The sequence below is a fragment of the Ornithodoros turicata genome, chromosome 5 (genome assembly GCF_037126465.1).
Source record: "Ornithodoros turicata isolate Travis chromosome 5, ASM3712646v1, whole genome shotgun sequence".
Taxonomy (NCBI): Eukaryota; Metazoa; Arthropoda; class Arachnida; order Ixodida; family Argasidae; genus Ornithodoros; species Ornithodoros turicata.
This window is the reverse complement of record NC_088205.1, coordinates 12053105-12072499: the sequence shown is the minus strand read 5'-3', so window position 1 is coordinate 12072499 and position 19395 is coordinate 12053105. Positions and strand designations below refer to the sequence as shown.

Below are 19395 nucleotides of genomic sequence, written 5' to 3'. Positions count from 1 at the left end.
GCCGCCTGCGTCGATCCCGTCGTACGAATGTGTGTATGAGTGAGCAATAATGTAAGAGTGAAAGGAGGATGAGTGAGAGAGAGTGGCTGGTTTGTCCCTTCAAATGACGTACCCTTGGAAGTCGCTGAGAAGGCGTGTTAGCTTAGCTCAATTGGTAGAGCCGTGGACCGGCAATCCAGAAGACGTGGGTTCGAGTCCTACAGCTATAGCTAACCTTTTCAGTGACTTTCATCTTTCATCCCCGTGCTGCGCCTCGAGTTCCCGCACGAACGCCAATTGTGAAGTTTATCGAGAAATTCAAATTTATTTGTTAATTTATAAAAAAAGTAACAAATTAACAGTAGTTGACAAATAAATAAATTTATTGAGAAATTCAAACGTCACGCTGTTACGTGATATTTGGAACGCGCTAATTTAGAAAAATGGCGATAAATAACGTTATGTCCAGCTCAGCCACCGGGTACCTGAATGTAGATTTCCTTACCGCAGTGACCAAATTTACAGTTTGGTACTGAGCAGTACCAAACTTACAGTCCAAATAAATCTGCGTTCGCCACGCCATCCCACGAACCCCTCTAATGAGGCTCATGCATAACGTCGTCGTGCATTAACCGTTCCTGCCCATTCCTGAACAACTTCCACATGTATTCCTCATTTGAATAATGTACCCCGTCCCACTTCCTCCTATGCTAACACAGATCTCTGACACCGTATTTGTAACTCGCCTTTATGCTGCGCTCACATCGTATGCCAGTATTTTTCTTGATATACACGTGGCCCGTGGAGGCCTTTATTTCTATAGCTATCGTTACACATTCGCTTAATTTCATATTCTCCTTAGGCCAAGCGAGATTAACCGTGCTCCATATACGTCTACAGACAGCGCACAGGTACCGATATTTTTCTTCATTTGTGCTGCACTATTAAATGAGCTGTCCCGAAATTATCTGCTTGGATAGTCTGATAGCAAGAGAGCTGCATCGTACGAAGTGCTGCGGTTTCCCGTTAAAGCTGCATGGAGTATTTCATCCTAGGAGCTGGAGCATGTGTGGAATATGCGGTATGTGTGGAGAGTCCACGGGCTGGGAGTCGCTAATATTTCAAACATGACAGAACCGTCGACATTATGTACACTAACTGCCTAAATATCTAACAGGAAACGATGTACTTCGGTTCGAACTATTGCTGCTTCCCTACATTGAGTCTTTTCCCAACTACCTTCTGTAGTAGGCTGACGAAGACGAGACGCGTGGATCAGCTGTTCGACTGGGATAGTTAGTTAGTCTACGTCCGGTTCCAGTGCCGGAAAGAGGCTTTACAGAGTTTCCTCCTACAGTATCGAATCACTCCGCACGTAACTACGGGAAAGTCTCCATGTATGCTCCTTTAAGGCAGACAGCTCAGGTCAGTCCTCGATCCCCTCCGTCCTGACCTGGACAACGAACCAACACGATTGGGTTTGGAACCGCGCATGGGCGGTGCAAGGAGCAGGCAGAAGAACTACTATGACCGTAGCTCGCGGCAACGCAGTTTTGCTCTCGGAGACTCCCTATGGGTTGCCGACGTTTTAGACTAGCATCACTGGATCAAGGGAAACGTAGTTCGGAGAATTGGCAAAGGTATTTACGAAGTTCGATCAGCTGACAATCGCCTACGTAGTGTTCGCGCTGATCACATGAAGATCCGAGTAGCGACAGAGCCACCCGACCAAGTTCATGTGCCATCTCCGACCAGCGATCCGCTACCGTGGCCAGAAGCAGTCACGATGGCCACGCCGGAACAAGTCCAGGAACATGCCGCGCCACAAGCACCCCGATACCCCTGAAGAGTGCGCAAACGTCCAGCCTGGTACGTCCCAACATGAGAGTAGGGGTGTAGTAGACTGACGAAGACGCGACGCGCGCGGCTGCGTGGATCAGCTGTTCGACTGGGATAGTTAGTTAGTCTACGTCCGGCGTCAGCCCAGTAAAGACGTTTGTTCTTTGACTTCGCTCGGTCTTCGTACAGTATTACACCTACCATAATCGGGGTACCGTTTTCTGCCCTCGCTTGTCGACAGGGGTTAGGATAGTAACCATTGTAAGCATAATGGCTTCAGGAGAAAAACCGAAATCGTTTTCTTTTGTCTATCTATGTGTCGCTGCCGTTCGTGATGGTTCTACGATTTGCAAATGCTACAGCAATAATGGGAAGATTGTTAGGAGCTCCTAAATGCTCGTAAATTTCCTATTCTTTGCTGCACCTACTTAAAATTAGAGCACCTTGGCAAAAACCAAAGTATTAAATAAAGACAAGCATCGCACGCAAGTATTGGCGCTTGTCGTGGTCCCTTATGCGCGGTAAAACCTCAACTCTTCTCACCACATTCAGTTACGACGTGCCTTCACCTGAATAAAAACGCTCAGAACGAGTCATTCATTCGGGAAATTTCAACGCGTCTAACTCATTCTTTTACTTTTACCCTGCCACTCGAAGAGATTTGGAATGAGAACTTTACGAAGAACATTTTTATGTTCCTGTTAAGCGTACAAACATTCCGCGTAAGAAACTTAGAATGCAACAGAAACCGTCTAGACAGAAACTGATATCGCCATGTCTGCAAACCGCATAAATTTCTATGTTTCCAGATAGGAGTCGCTCATATATTGCCGCAAATATACCGGCCGAAAACTTCGCTGAAATTGCGTCTCATATTCGTTCATTACCCGCAATGTCTTTCTCGACCGCCGAATAGTGGCGGTGCAATTAAGACGCAAATTAAACCTCCTACTCTGAATGCGGATCACATTCTGGTAGCCATATCCGCATATTTTCCAAAGAATATGGGTTATGAGTAGTATTTGAATACTAGTTCAACTTTTGAAGTTCAGGAAAGAGGTTTTATTTTATTGTATTCTTCACCAACCGAACTAGAGTTTGAAAGGAACTTAGTACGAGCGGCAGAAAGTGGGTTCTCGCTTAAGATATTGTTTTTGACTCTACTAGAAGGGGGGGGGGGGGGGAGAATATGTTTAATACAATAGAAAGAGAGAAAAATTAACATGTCATCCAGGTCAGGCGCCCGGTTTCGTATCCCGGTGTCGGGTCTGGGGTTTTTCCTGGGTTTTCCTCAGACGGCTATCAGACATATGTCGGAAGGACGCACATTACCCCAGAACGTTAGTCGGGACGTTGCCACCACCACACCTGGAAGGTCCTCCCAGGATTCTCTATCTCGTCAAAGGCCTTCTACAATGTTTTTTTTTTTGTTTTTGTTTTTTCGTTTCTCTGATGTTGACGAATGAGGTCCTTGGATTCATCCAATCACGGCGGATTCGAACCAATATTGCGCATGTCATCCCGTCTGATGAACTATCAGTCAATGAGGTCGTTAATCACGCTTACAGAATGGTTCCTATAGTTGTTGTTGGAGGAAAGAGATGTCCGCCAGTAACAAGGCTTGGCTTCGTCGTCCTGCGCGCAACAGCAAAATTGAAACTAAAACGTGTTGGACCGTGAACCAAGCAGGGACAACTGCGTTCGTGCGAAGACAAATAGTCGGGGGTTCTTTCTCGAAATTGTCTCGAGGTTGGGAAAGACGTCGTTGGAGATAGCGGCAATAAAGCCGGCTGTCGGTATGCAGCCTGTGGGAAGACGCGAGAATCTCGGAGGGCTTGGAAATTGCGATATCATTCGCGGTCCTGTCTCTTGTGGCTCTTCATGTTAGAACTCGTCGTGGTTTCCTTGCCATCTTATGCCGATTGTGCGCGCGAGCCGATTTGAAATGACAGATTGCTCTGGATGGAGATGGTGTGCCTTGTATGCTTGTTGGATGCCGAGTTAAAGGAACAGTGCACTGTAAGAGGCGTGTGCCGCGAGAAATTCTCTCTTCTGTCTCCTGTTAGGTCACTCTTTCAAATGTCGTCATATTCAGTGTTTTCCTCCCTTTTGCTCTACTCATTTTGATCGCATTAAAGGAGGTTAGAATTCCTATCTGCAGCTATTTAGTTACTGGTGCAATAGCTGTAATATTTGTTCTTCTACGCTTCGTAATTCTATTTACAAGTTATTGTTCAATACTTCTCCTTCATAATGGGTGCAGCTTTAAAGCAACAACGCACTTTTTTCGGATACGGGCGACTAGACGTACCGCCATCTAGACCCCTTTCACACAAGCCAACAAGTTAAAATCGCCGTTTGGAGCCGACACAGTCGGCGGGCTAGTTTGGTAGAGTTCATAGCCCCTTTAAGACGATCGCAGGTGCTCAACGAAGGAAGCTACACGGGAAAGACGCTATAGTGTCGATGAAAATTCTTCCTCAATTGTAATTTCATGCACTTTTGACCTGCCTTGCAGCATACCCGCGAGCAGCAGTCTTCGAACAGCTGGAATGTTAAATACAGTGATATGTAATGCTGATTGACGCTTGCCCAATGCTTGCGCGCGTAAGGAAAGTGCAGACGCACTAGCTGATGTCCTACGTCGTCCTCCTAAATTCCAATAATCAATAGAAGGTTATCGTTCGTGAACATTGTCGTATATAAATGAATTACACACATTACGTTACTCAAATCACACGTAAGAAAATGATGCAGCGTTACACTTAAGTGCAAAAGCAATTATGAGTTTCAGAACTAGCCCTCAGTTGGGCAAAATGGGCAGACTCTGTTGGGCAAAATTAATGCTAGAGAAAATAGCGGGCTCAAAAATTGAAGATTGGCTCTCCTAATCAGTCACGAGTACAACACTACGTGTGGTCGTGAATACGTCTTTAAAATCGGCACTGGGGTAGGGTGCACCCAAGCAGGGTAATCCTGGAAAGCCGAGCGACACGAAAACTGTCACTGCAGGCTATAATTTGAGATGACATGTAGTAAAGTGCAGGATGCATTCAAGGGTGCATCGTTATTGGCGAATATATAAATAGAGAGTTCGGTTTGAGACACGTAGAGACCCCGCCGACTACGCTTGGAGATACTCGTATAGATTTGACATTGGTGATGTCTTTGGATGTGAGTTGTTACAATCGCCAAATGATACACAAGCTAGTGTTTAAGAGTTAAGTGAATGTAGTGCAGCTTGTTCACATATTTATCATCATCATTATTATTATTACGTAGACATACTGTCGGCTCCCCAGTAAGGGGCAAGGAAGGAGTGGACAAAAAGAATGTACAAAACACATAGAAGTTATTAACACAACGAAAAATGGAACATGACACGCTCATTCAACTCAGCTCATTCAATGCATGCACAAGGGCATCAGCAGTGTCAATATTAACCGCATGTGCCTGTAATGCTTCCACTCTATAACGGTACGTGAGAAAAAAACTAAATTTAAAGCAATCCTTACGTGGTGAAAACTGTTATAACTGATGGAGATAGTGCTTCGTCTTGGTTGGTTGCCCAGATGAAAAAAAAAAAAACAGGAAAAAGATACATTATCTGATGTCTGAATTCTGAATTTGCGTATACAGATGTTGTTGTATGTGATGTGTTAACCATTGCGGGGTCTGTGCTCTGTTGTTGACCGCTCAGTGTTAATTGTAACATTAGCTTCTAAGAGATTATTGTGATACATCTGTGAAAAAAAAAATGCACGCATGTAAACCCATGTCTGTCGTTTCAGTGTCCCATGCGAGACATATTCACGGAACAACCTAGCGGTATTTTAGTTCCGAACTGCTGATTGGGCCACTCTACTTGGAGCCGCTGCCGGTAGCGTGCAGAGCGGAAGCCGTTGTCATTGTTGATTTCTGAAATGAATTTCGAAATTTGAATCAGTCGGTGTCAGTTAGCTCCCCGTGACCCAGATGATAGGAACATTGCTATCTTCCAGCCAGTGAGAGCAGGGCTGCGTGCATACATAATCCATGAGCCATTGGTTGGCCATTGTACGGGAGCCATTGTACGGGACCGTGTAGTGCTCACGCCGCTGGATGGCCTCCTTCTGTTTCCTTCACCGTGATCAGGGCGAGGGGCAAATCGGGTTCCAGTAAGCACACTGTTGCACTGTACAGCCCTCCGTTGCCCTCCGTTCTTCAAGAGTGTCAGGATTGTTCGCAGGCATGGCATGAACGAAAAGCGTCCTTCCTTTGGGAGTGTTCTTACCCGTTGTGTAAGGTGGATACTGCGTCGGCGATAAAAGGGTACAATCTCCACATGTGGTTCTCCCCGCACTATAGTTCTCCCACCTAGTGACTGTATACACTCTGCATGTGGCACACTGCGTGAAAGGTAGACGGAAAGAAGATTAAAGTACGCAACCCAATAGGTATGAATAATCAAAATTTCATTGGCCTCTTTCGTTGAAGAAAAAATGTGGATGGCAAAGTTAATTCACGGACTAGTTACAGGAAACTAGGACCACGCCAATGTCGGACTGCCTTTGACATGCTAGACCTGCTTTGATACATCCGTCATCAAAACATTCTTCATTCCACAGCTCGCGTCATCCTGAAAGCCATTAAAACACGGAAAAGTCATTTCGGCTTCCCTTGCATAGAGGACGCAGGTCCACATCTTTTGAAAACACCATTCATCTCTTCTTTTTTTCTCTCTCTTCTTTCCTGCTTTTCTATTTTTTGCAAATGTCCTGTCGAAATTTTTTTTAAAAACTGAAGTTTAACTAGGACTGGCCTTTTCTTTCAGCCTTTTTCCTTTTTAGCCACCCATCCGTAATTCATTAAGTTTTCACTTCTAACATTGCAATCGGGATGTTTTCACTCTGGCCTTATATAACGCATTTTCCACCCTGCTTTATGGAGGGTAATCAGCCCGGCGAATCATGTGAAGGTTTCACAACCAGACAGTTCATCAGCGTTCAGCGATAGTGCCAATTAAGAACTTAAAGACAAGCAGCTTTTTTTCTCATTGTCGCTAAATTAAAATCTCTTCTCGCTCGAATTTCTACTTATGCTGTGTCATGGTATACATCTTTATATTATACCTAACCTTTTAGGGTTTGCTCACCCACTAGAAGGAAGCAGAAGAGTGGGAGGGGGGGGATCTATTTATTTTGTCAGGAAAAGTCAGACAGAAAGGACGGCTTGCTACTCCTTGTTAAATAATTCCTTAGTGCGTATTCCTGGGGTAAGGGTAAGGCGATATGGGGTCAGAGGTCGGAGGTCTTCCGCCGTCCCACACACGATGTCACTGGCTGCTGAGGAGACCGGTATCACGCAGGTAATGGAGAAGCGCCGCGGTTACACCACTGCCAAGTAGTGTTTCGAGAGAGATGGAGTATCCGAGGCTGGTCAGGCGAGACTTGAACGTGTCGCGGAAGGACTTGGAACGGCGGCAGTCGAGAAGAAGGTGTCGAATGTCTACCTCAACGTTGCAGGTAGAGCATAAGGGTGTGGCTTGCTGGTCCATTTTGAACAGCAGTGACGGAGTGCCGATGTATGACAGATTCTTCCCCCCTTGAGACACGACTGCAGTTAGTGTACTCCATCGTTGGGTCAATGGACCTCAAGAATGGGTTGGTCCTGTTAGCGTCCTTGACAAACAGCTTCGTGTTGACAGTAAGGAAGCGGTGTAGCTGCAGTTGGCAGGCGGATGTCGAGATGTGTATTCCACCAACCGGCTCTAACACATGGGCACGTTTCTTCGCGGTGTCCGCGTGAGTATTGCCGGGTATGCCGACATGGCTCGGAACCCATTGAACCCAGTGTCAAGGACAGGAGCTCTTTGTATATTACGACGGTCAGGGAATGCACGTCGCAGACCATATTGACAGAGTAATATACCAGGATAGCTGCCGCTTTGCTGTCCGTGAGTACCGTCCAGGCACTAGGCGGAGAAGCAGACATATGTTTCAAGGCAGCAAGAATAGCAAACAGCTCAGCTTCTACAGATGACGTTTCATAGGGAAGCAGAGACGCATGCTCGAAGTCGTCGCTAGGGACATAGTACGCCGCCGTCGACGAACCTTGCCGCACTGACCCGTCAGTGTACACCTCCGTTCTATGGCTATGGAACGCATGAATGTGGTCCAGGGTAAGTTGACATGCAGCGACAGGTGTTATACTGTTTTCGTTAGCAATGCCTGGGACAGACTCATGTACGATGGGCTGATTCAGTGTCCACGTCGGTGGCGCGTACGCAGCAGAGGTGGCACTGTGAGGGATGGAGCTGTTTAGACGAAGCGGAGCACGACAGAATGCGGACAACGAGGAAGTCACACAGATATCTCGTAGATAATGATGGGTATGTCGGCTGACGAAGCGGCTGTAAGCACCAAGAGTTTCTTTGTCGCGCAGAATGTGGGCTGGAGGTTCTCGCGCCTCCGCCAAAACGGAGAAGGTCTCTGTTGTCTTAAGCACACCTAAGCAAAGGCGAAGGCTTCTAGCTTGAGCATCGAGTAATGCCCTGTCACCAGAAACACCGAGCTGGTGCAACATTGGAAGACTGTACCTTAAGGTGCCGAGCACCAACGAAGAGTGGACCTGGCGGAGGTCAGCACTGGATGGGTCCAAGGACGATCCACATAGATGCTAGATGACATTGACAGACTTGTTAGTGGTTGCACCAATCGCCCTAATTTGCCGTGCCCAATTTGCCGCGCCTAATTTGCCGCGTGAGCCCGCGGTCAATTATCACTCCAAGATAGCGGACCTGGGAGACAAACTGCAGAGGAGAACCCTCCACAAATACCCAACAGCGGCGCGTAAACGCCATCGCTGTTGCCTTACTTGGCGAAATGGAGAGACCGCCTTCCGCGAGATAAGAGACCGTGGTGTCCAGAGTGTGCAGCAAACGACGCTGAAGAGTATCCCGGCGGATAGCAGAAGTCCATATGTAGATATCGTCGGCATTGATGGTGATACGGGTATAGCTACATAGCAGTGCTGGGAGTAAAGCCATGACGACGTTAAATAAAAGTGGACTCAGAAGGCTCCCTTGTGGGACGCCACGCTGTACAGGGTATCACCCTTAGTAGTGTACACGAAAAGTAGTCTGTCAGTGAGGAAATCCTGAACCCAGAGAAGCGTGCGACCTCCCACGCCGGCTTCTTGAAGTGATGCTACAACAGCGCTGTGAAGAGAACGGTCGTAAAAAAGAAAACAGTCGTAAGCTTTCTTCACGTCAAGGAAGACAGCGGCGGTAAGCTTGCCTTCGGACTTCGCCTGTTGCACCTCCGCCACTAGGTCGATGATGATGTCCGTCGCAGACCGACCTTGACGAAAACCAGCCATAACTTCCGGGAAAAATCGAGGCGATTTCAGATATTGCCCTTGTGCTCCGCACGGGGGCCCTCCCTCGCCCAAGTCACGCGCATCGCGCAATGCGTCGTGGGAAATGGTTTACATTCGTGCTTGCCTGCCTATTGCTCGAAGGAAGGAGGGGAAACCGAAACCGTTTGCGCTCTTCTTCTTCTGTCTGGCTCATGAAAACTAAATCCCAAGGTGCAGTGGGGCATTCGCAACACTGCGCCCCCTGGGGGGCCATCCATGCAATTTCTGAAGTCGTCTCTTCAGCCGTGAGTGCACCATCCGCTCCATTGTTTTCCCAACACAACTTGTAAGGCCTATTGGTCGGAACGCGTTCAGATTGTGTGGCGACTTGCAGGGCTTTAAGATGGGAATAACCAATGCCAGCTTCCAGTCGCTTTGGACAGTGCCACTCTGCCAACTGTCGTTATCAGGGAACAAAAGAATATCAATAGCAGTCGGAGGAAGGTTCTGAAGCGCCTTGTACGTAATTTGGTCGTGTTCAGGAGAAGTGTGAGCAGGGGAGTTCCGGATGGCAGCCATTACCTCTGTCAGCGAAAAAGGGACATCAAGCGCTGGAACTTCCCACGATACGAGCGCTACAGGGCTGTCACGTGCCAAGGGTAGAACCGCCCCAGACGTTGCAGTAGGGCGGACACAGTACTCATCCGCAATCTCGACTTCCGAGAGCGCGGTGGCCACAGGCAACGACCTGAAAGGGTTCCGCTGAACGACAGGTGCAGATAGGCCCTTGACAACACTCCATATTCGAGACAGCGGTGTCCGCTCCAGTCGGCCATGATATGCGCTGCGCTATCGACGATGAGACAACTATAAGGTCCAAACACGATGACACACGGGTTGACTTGATTAATGTTGGGGAGTCGTCGTCGTCGAATAGCGCAGCAAGACGAGCACTTCTCGTGTCAGAGCGAACATTTTCCCACATAGGATGGTGCGCATTGAGGTCGCCGCAGTGAAGTATGTACGGGGCAGGGAGGCTGTTTAGAAGTGCTTCAAGGTTGTCCACGTTGCAGGAAATTGCCGGTGGGAGGTAGAACGAAATGATAGAGATGTCCAAGCGGCCCAAGCGAACGGTACAACAAACGTACTCGCCAATTCCAGTCACTTGGATGTATCTGCGAGTTGCAGCAATATCGGAGCGGACGAACAGAGCAGCTCGGCTTTTCGCACCAGACGGCTTAGAAACAAACGTCACATAATGGGAGAGGCGGAAGTCCTCTGTGACCCCATATTCAGAGATGCACATCAATGGAAACGTGTACTTCCAAGCAAATTGATGAAACTCCGACACCTTGGATGGGAGACCCCATGAGTTCCATTGGAACATAGTAGCAGACTTATCCTGAAGAAAACACGAGGCTGGCGTCCCATTATCCGCCATAGAGATGTAAATACAAGAACAGACAGAGACAGGCAAACAAGCACAAACACAAGTCCCTTTGGAGTAGCGCATTGTGTACGTACAGCGCTATCACGGTAGTCTGACTGGGTGCTTGGCTCTGCCTTGGAAAACGGCCCCTCGGCCCCACTCTTGCTTAGACGATCATTGACAGAAGACTTCATTGTGCTCGCACCGTAAGTTTGCAGTTGGTCCTTTCGGAGCGAGTCGTGAAACTGACGTTGACACAAAAATTCTCTCGTGGGTCCGCTCGCATGACGGAGTTCAGATGGGTTTTGTGCGCAAAGGTTCTTAGCTTCTCGAGAAAAGTGTCCATAACAGGCATAGAGAGACATCTCAGGCGTCCAGGAACTTTGGTGTCTTGGGGCTTGCCGTGCAGACCCAGTTGTTGCATGTTGTTGTTCTTTGTTTGTCATAAAATAAACAAACTGAACAGCCCCATCATCAATGTTCTTGTGAAGCCTGCTATTCACAATTAATTGTTTTTTTAATTATTTCCTATCGAGCCGGGAGTGTTATCTTATCGCGTGGCTCCACTTGTGTTTTATACTTTCTTCTCGTCTTTCTTATCTGCGTCAGCGTCAACCCCGCCCATAGATGACATTGGTTACGCCACACACGTTTAAAAACGCGTCCTCCTGACAACATGTAACAAATGGCTTCCGATACCGCAGTTTGTTACATGTTGTATGTTATATGCATAGCCCTGAAACGGCTATGCTAGCTGTGCACGATGACATTAAGTAAGTCTTCATTTTAAAGTAGCAGATACATTTGGTTACTTCCTTATGCATAATCTAAGAAAGTGTTTCTCGAACAGTTTTCGAGGCAGACGCCCCCGTATTGAACTTGTTTAAGAATTCAACAGGTACGTTTTTCTTGGTGTTGTGGCGCAAAGAAATGTTCTACCTTTTCAACGCTACCTGTTCTACAAGGTAACAGAGTTGGACAAAATGTGTTCCTCGCTGCAGTGGACGTCTTATTTATTCATCTCCTTAATAATTTATAGTGCGCCTTCGAGCCTCATCCACAACCAGAGAGAGAGGGAAGTACATACGAACTAGGGACCATTTCCCGTGTTTTAGACCTGCCCGGCAGAGGGCAGACTCCGTAAATAGTTGCCATACATAATACATGCGTACTGAGGTTCACACGTACAGGTAAAAGTAGAATTTGAGTCACGGTCATATGTAGAATTTGAGAATTTGGAAATCACAACGTGGCTCCGTTATAGTTGTTGTAGTTAGGGTTCTGTGTTTTCGGAGTTTATTTCCTGGCATAATTCGGAAGGGTATATTTCATCCTTCATTATTTTATAGCTTAGTCAATATATAAACTCGGAGGAAGAGCGGTGGCTTGTGAAACGATATACTCACAGGAATGATGCGAAGTGGCCTTGCAAGAACGGTTACTTTTTAGTTAGCACGTGATTCATGGCGCATGTATCCTCATCACGGGGTATACCATCATCTCAAAAGAATATGCGTGGACTGCTTGTAGGGACGGTTGGGAAGTGCAGCATCTCGACCAGAAACTTGCCCGGATTTACTATGTTCACACCTGTGAACACTACCCCCATCTGTCCGATGACTCGCTGAATGTGTGCTGTGTGTGCCCCCAGCGATTCCGACATTTTACACTCACTTGGACGAAACTTTTGAACTACACGTTGAACTCCATCATCATCTCATCATCTGTTTGTACTTTCTGTGTGTAAGCGTACTGGGGTAGCCATGCAGTTCGACTTTATCGAAACTCACTTCCCCATTTTTTTTTCTTTGTCACATCACCATGACACCTATACGCTTTCACTTCCAGTTTTATTCTCAGTTTATGATCTCAGTTATGCTGCATGCGTTTATCACCTCTCGTATCCTGCTGTGTGCATCGTGAACACTACAACAACACTACACTATACTACACTCTCTGGTTCTGTTTGACTGCGAAGTCCCCCATCGTATGCGGTTACCTTGAACCTTGAAACTCTCGTCCCACCATCCGTACGCCAACGCACTTATATAATATCATTTCCTTCATTATTTTAATAATTACCCTAATAAATAATTGTGGTCAGTAGACACAAAGGCTGCATGACTGTAGATGTAAGACTGAATACCTGTGTAACTCGTTTCAGAAAGTAAGGTCGTCTGGTCATCAGAGCGAACGAGTCCGCAAAATACATCCGAGACAATCCAATTTGGTTTCTTCATTAAACGCAAGCTGCGTCATGTGAGGAAAAGGTAAGACACTTTGTTCTTACGCTTTTACATTTTCTGTGTTCTTCTTCTTCTTTGATTTTGTTTGGCGAAGTGTATTCTAGAAGAGCACGAAGATTCAATCCACAAACTATTCGAAAGTTTCCTACCGTTCCTCTCACATCTTATAATCGGCAATTACTCAAATACGCTAGACGATCTTTTTTTCTTCTTCGTCGCTTTCAATTCAGACTCGCATTTAATGCCCATTGCCCTCGGCTAGAAGCTGCTAGCTACCGACAACAGCGGGAGAGACTGCTGATATTCAAATGAGACGCACAGCGCAACAAGAATGAGCAAGCCACTCGATTAGCGCCAATTTCCTCCTCCTTATGCGATGCTTCATCCTTTCATTACGCGACTTCCCGAAGTAACCGATGGTCCCAGATGTACAGAAGAGCTGAAGCGTCACATGCTGTTTGAGCAGTGTTCTCGCGATGCGCGAAAGAAAAAATTAAAAAAACCTCACGACAGACTTCCGTAATACAATTATAAAGTGTCGCATCGTATAATTAACACAACCGTTTCGGTCGAATCAGTTTCTCAGTTCGGTTAGCTTCTGCGTTTCTTTGTCTGTTAGTTTCAGAGTGCGTACTTGCGGACTTCCAAGTATCACATTTCGTTTCAATGACACATGACGGTCCGCACGACAAGTGATTGATTCATTTGGAAAAGGGGGGGGGGAAAGAATCGGACACGTCACAATTTCAACGGGCACGATTTCAGTGCATCAGCTTGTTTCCTCATTGTCCAAGAAACGGTAGAAATGTATGCTATGTTGCTTCGAATCACAAAATGAAATATTCGCAACGTCAAGCACCCAACCATAACCAACCACCGAACCGAAGCACTATGTTTTAATACTATGGGTAATGAGTAACGTGGCAACGACCTATTTATAACTTAACTAGGGCAGTCCCGTCCTAATGACTATAAGCATGTCCGAGGAGAAATTTGTCAGTTAAATCTTCGGAACAAAAGTAGCTAATCAAGCTGTTTGCAGTCTTACGCTCTGTATGTGTCAAACAAGTGTCCATATTTGTCTCTCCAAAGGACAAAAAAGAAGAGAAAAAGACCGGCAGAGAGCAAATGCAATTACGGTGGTACAATTTCTTGGCTTTTGGTCACATCCAAAGTGTTCCGCCCAACGAAAGGAAAATCAGGAACATCTGAATGCGTCTAACGCCTCCAATGTGTACTACGAGATCTGCATCGGAGAGCAGGACCGCGTTCATCTTTGAAAGTGTCTTGTATAGGGCAAGGCCCCCGGAATGGCCGTCACTCGGCTGTTGCCATCTTACCCCGGTAGATGACTGCTAGCGTTGCGCCTGGCGACGACTTCCTTTCCGTTCGCGACAGCGTCGAGGATTGGAAATGTTGCCGCTCTCTGTACCCATAGGGCACCAGCTGTGACGTTCTCCCTGCGCTCTACTCCCAATTCATGCGCGACGAATGCTTAAGGGATGCTTTATTCTGCTTGTGTTCATCCGCTTCAGGTTGTGCGTTCCGTGGCCAAACTTATAACACGCTCTTGTGTTTTTCGCCTATAATGTGTTCTGTGTCACTTGCTCCGGGTGTTTGGTGAGTCTTCGATAAGTTAGGCGGAGCTCAAAGTACTTTCCAAGTGCGCCTTTGTGATAGTATTTGCTGTGCTGGCTCTTGAATTCGCGTGCTCGTCACCGAATTCATGTGCGTCATTAATACTCCTGGACTTGTATCCATGTATAGCACTTCATGTCTGGGATCCAAGGTATCTGGTGAAGTCTGGAAGCCATGTTGGCTCGGACTCCTCCAAACTTACCATGAGATTGCCTTGGCACCTTGAGAAGACATCGTCCCAGCTCGTTGTTTGGTCCAACATAATCCGAAACCCTGATTTGCAGCTATTCACAAAAGAGAAATAAGCAAAATTCATGTGGTAAAATATCGGCGAAAAAGATTATGATTTATTATTGATATGATTGTTTGTTTAACTGTGTATATGATGTTTAACTTTGTAAATTGGCATGACTTATTGTTTATTATTTTTTTATTGATTGATGCAAGATTATTATTGCAAGATTACCGGCCATACCAAATGCTTTAGTAAACAAAATTAACCGTTGAGAAAGAGCCAGAGGTAAAGGCAGCTTACGTCACATGGAGCGTTCATTTAAATACCCATTCACGGATCTCGAATAAGAATAGCGCGTAAAAGACCAAACTCAATTAGACAGCCTTCGCTGTTTTTCTTTCTTTCTATTTCTATCTACACGCTTCGAATTCCACATAGAAACTTAGTGGCAAAGTACTTTCAGAAGCGTTTCCGCGAAGTGAAAGGAAAGTTTCTAATTGAGGAAGTCGCCGTATTCAAGACCTCGATTTTTTGGGTGAAAACTCGGGATTCATTCGACGGGGAACTTCCACTTAGCTGCATCGGGACGGTCACATGATTCTCATTTCTTACCGTACAGCGTGGGAAAAACACGAAGTAAGCGGACGACACCGTGTAACGCGATGGGGTATTCAGAAATGGACATGGGAACGGACAATGTCCACCGTAAGGCATGGACAGAAAAATCTCTCTGCAGCTGCTTTTACTGCTGTGAACACTCGCCCCCCCCCTCCCGCGCACACACACACATAAATGGGATGATTATGTGGTGGATCATTCCCCACCGCTATGGCGGTACACTTCCCCATTGCGCTTGTGGAAGGGATGATGATGGAAAGGTGTCCAATTAGAGTTCGTTCATTAGTCCAGTGCTGGAGAAGAACTCAGCAACAACTGGTAGGCCTTGCATCAAGTGTGAGGGGCCCGACCATGGCCTGATAATTTTGGCTAAGCCGAACTGGCGTTGATCGACGCGTTGCGGAGCACTTTCCATGAGGGTGCGCTCACGATCGTACTGTCCGCAGACCAGGAGGACGTGACGGAGGTCACCGCGCACACCACATGTGGAACAGAGGCTGAACGCGCTGACACCGAGGAGGTGTTTGAAAGCCGGTGTAAAAGCCACATTAAGTCTCATGCGGTGGAAGACTGTGGTAAAGGAGCGTGGCATTTGGCGGGGGAGAGTAAGGGACAATGTGGGGTCGACGGAGTAAAGCAGAGAGTGGGTGGTGATGTCACGTTGCCATTGAGAGCGCATCTCGGGGCCAGTGAGGCTTGAGACGAGGTAATGGCGATCCCCCCGAGACAAGATGATGGGGACACGCCGGGTGTACCGATGGGCGGCTGTGCGATCTGCGTCCGCCTTTCCGCTGATGCCCTCACGACCCGGGACCCACTGGAAGACGACGGAGTGGCCTTGTGCGCTTGCTTTCTTATATACTTGCAGAATTTCTATGACCACAGGACTAAGGAAGCCACGAAGTCCCATAGTTGCTACACACTGCAGCGCAGATCTGGAATCCGTAAAAACTACCCAGGGGCGCACGGGGCTGTCAGCAATTTTCCGCAGGGCGAAAGGAATTGCATAAAGCTCAGCGCATGTTGACGATGTTTTATGTGAGAGACGATGGCCACTCGCCCACATAGGGATCCTTATGAGATTTTAAAGCTCGGAAGGCTGTACCGATTATGCTCCGTACCGTGGATGAGAAATATTATCTCTTTAGTTGATAATCCAATGATAATAAAAAGAAGTTATATGACCTGATTCTGCTGAGAGGATTATTTCTTTCACTTTCAGCCAGCCAAATAGCGCACGCCATTGTAAAAAAAAAAGAAAGACAAAGGCAAAGAGGAAAAAAATATTTAACCCTTTGCAAGAAAGAAAGAACTACCGCTTTTTATAATTCTCTCACAAAGCGTACAAGAAATATGAAGGGCCAAAATCGGAACAACTAAGAAGTAAACACTACGAAAGGTCGGCTTCACTGCACCGCAACTGCAGCGGTTTATGGTTTTTGTGAAATGTTACTACTAGGAATCACTTGCAGCCATCTAAGTCGCAGACTGTAAGTAAACTGAAACCATACGTAGACGGAGATTAAAGGATAACCCAATTTCTTTTGCCTGTAACAAGACATGTTATCTGAAGCGAAGGGGTAGTAGATCAGTGGCATCACCATCAGTAGCCCGAGAAGCCATGACTTCATCTTCCTCAGAGTGTATCGAAACGTGGAAATCAGCGACTGGAAACGCGGTAGTTGGTACGTAGGTGAAGCAGTCCGATGAAGAGGACAAAGGGCACCACGAACACAACTGCTAACCCACAACTAAGAACATTTATTTACACCCCAGAGTTAAATAGAAGAAGAAAAAAAAAAGAAAAAGAAAGAAAGAGAGAGGAAACAGTTATTTACGTCAGCAGGAAAGGCAGCATGCTTGATGGGGCTTGGATCGAGGCAACATTCCGTAACCAATAGGGCAGGGAAATTTATGAAGTCCCTTTGCTAGCGGAGCAGGGGACCGGTATATGCGTGCGTCAGCAAGCCGTCAGGCGACATGTTACCGGCGGTCTTTCGGTTTCTACGTCAGGCTGCTAGCTATAGAGGGTTTGACAACTGCGAACCCAGTCTTTCCACGGTAGGAAAAGGGTTAGAGACGCAAGCTGTCGAAGTACAGTCCCACGCACGATTGATTGCGCCCTTAAATATTTTATTGCTTAAGGTACGTCGTTCCACTTTTTGTTTTTTATTTTGTGACCTTGACTTCTCTGTGAGACACCTTGCTCTAATTCCTCGTTGAGTCGGGGGCGCTATAGTAAATCAACACGCTCTGCGTGTTCTTGTATAGTGAGCTTAGTCCGTTTCCTCCAGTCTAGATGGCATAGGTGTAACGTACCGTATCGCAGTTCCTGCGGTGAAACACCACATCCCATCGTCAACCATGAAGTTGTTGTAGTAGTTGTTGTTGTAACGTATGCCTGTAGCTCGGGTGATCCCCGAACAAGCTAGAGCGTTTTACTTTCTCCCCTCTTCTTCCTCTTACCATAAGTGTCACTTAAAGCGCGCACAAACGGCGGGCGCACGCAGCATCAAGCACTTCTGTTTGTAACATATCAAGAAAGCAACAAAAACAAATCGTTCAATGCGTGGGCCTTCGAAGCCCACAAATAACGACTGAGGCAGCACTTAAGACCGCAGCACTGGGAGTCCGATTCCCTCGAAGGACTCGCCTTAATTATACGAGGCGACAGTTCGCGATTCAATTATCAATATTTGTCGTCGTTCTTTTTTTTTTCCCTGTGTCAAGACACCATTGCTCAAACACGAAGGCACGCTTGGCGCAAACGAAACGGTTACATCGAGAATATGTATAACGTCTTTTACGGGAGGCTGAGGTCCACACAAACCGCGCCAAACTAGCCCGTCTCGATAATAGTTGTAAAACCAGTGATGAGGAAGTTACTCAACAAAAGGAACTCGTTACCAGTTAAGTTCTTGTGCAAAAAATATAAGGTACTAACGAAGTTACAGGTAATGAAAATGAACTTGAAGTTCCTAAGGTACTTCGGAAAAGCAAGGAGTCATTTTCAAGTTACTTGTTAGTTAATGTACACTGTAATTTCTGTAATTAATTCAGATCTTGATCAAGCAAGACGGCGGTGCAAGACGTTCATTTTTAATAGTTTTGATATCCGAAAACTATACCAATATTTGATATGACGAAAGAAGCGTACCTTTAAGTACTTCGTTAGGGAGGCATTCGATGATTTTGATCACGTAATGAGGTTCTTCAACAGCAGGCATTGAAAGTTTAGGGTCCATGAGCTGACCTCTGCGGACATTTCGTAGATTCACACAAAGTTTTAATCTTGCTACACAGGCCCTCTGTCATTGTAAATACGCTGCTCCTCGGCCAAAACAGCATTGTAGCGTTCCCCGCGCAACAACAAGGTAGCGGAGTCAAGCGCGCCGTTCACGTGCTGTGGTGTCATTAGAGTGAGAGGAAGCAGCTTGCGATGTCGAACGAAAGGAACTTCGAACTTGCTCCAAGCTACTTCGAAAAAGTTACTAAAAAAAGAAACGAGTGTTTATAAGTCGCAAACGTCTTTTGTGTGTCGACGTTTGCGACTTATAAACAGATGTTCTACGTGCAACCAAAGAGCCTCGGCTACTTTTGTCCCCTTAAAAAAGGAACGAGTTCCTCGAGAAGCTACTGGAGTTCAAAAGTAACGAGTTAACTTAAAAGTTTCCGAAAAAAGTAGCTTAGTTACAGTAACGAGTTATCCCCAACACTGGCTAAAACAGAGGAACGCGAAAAGGACAGCATGCACGACACAGCCCCACCTGCAGGCTCGCCAATGGGCTCAGCGTGGTGTTTTATGTGACTAATTGCGTCTGTTCGGGGTGCGCCTTTCGTTTGAATAAGAGACGACTCTACCGGCGCTATTTAATTGCTCTTGTCGAGGGCGATGGGTCTCGCGAGTGCTAACTGCCGCATTCTCGCTCCACCCTCAGGGATCCCTGGTGTGCTTCAAGGGACCTCCCTTATTGCTTCAGTCACGCAACTTCCCTTTCTACGATCTATCCTCTCCACAATCTGACTGTATTCTCTTAACCTAATCATGTATCGCACGAGCTCAACAACAATGT

General features: G+C 46.6%; 1 protein-coding gene and 1 long non-coding RNA gene across 2 annotated transcripts in view; both read left to right on the top strand.

The window, feature by feature from the left end:
- LOC135395204 (uncharacterized) overlaps positions 1-19395 on the top strand; it is a 291788-nt gene that overhangs the window by 158123 nt on the left and 114270 nt on the right. The window lies entirely within an intron of this gene.
- Positions 1-19395, top strand: part of LOC135394025 (uncharacterized) — a 125750-nt gene that overhangs the window by 61246 nt on the left and 45109 nt on the right. Inside the window, exon 2 of the long non-coding RNA XR_010422748.1 lies at positions 12750-12855. This is a non-coding gene — a long non-coding RNA (uncharacterized LOC135394025). The remainder of the gene's footprint in view (positions 1-12749; positions 12856-19395) is intronic.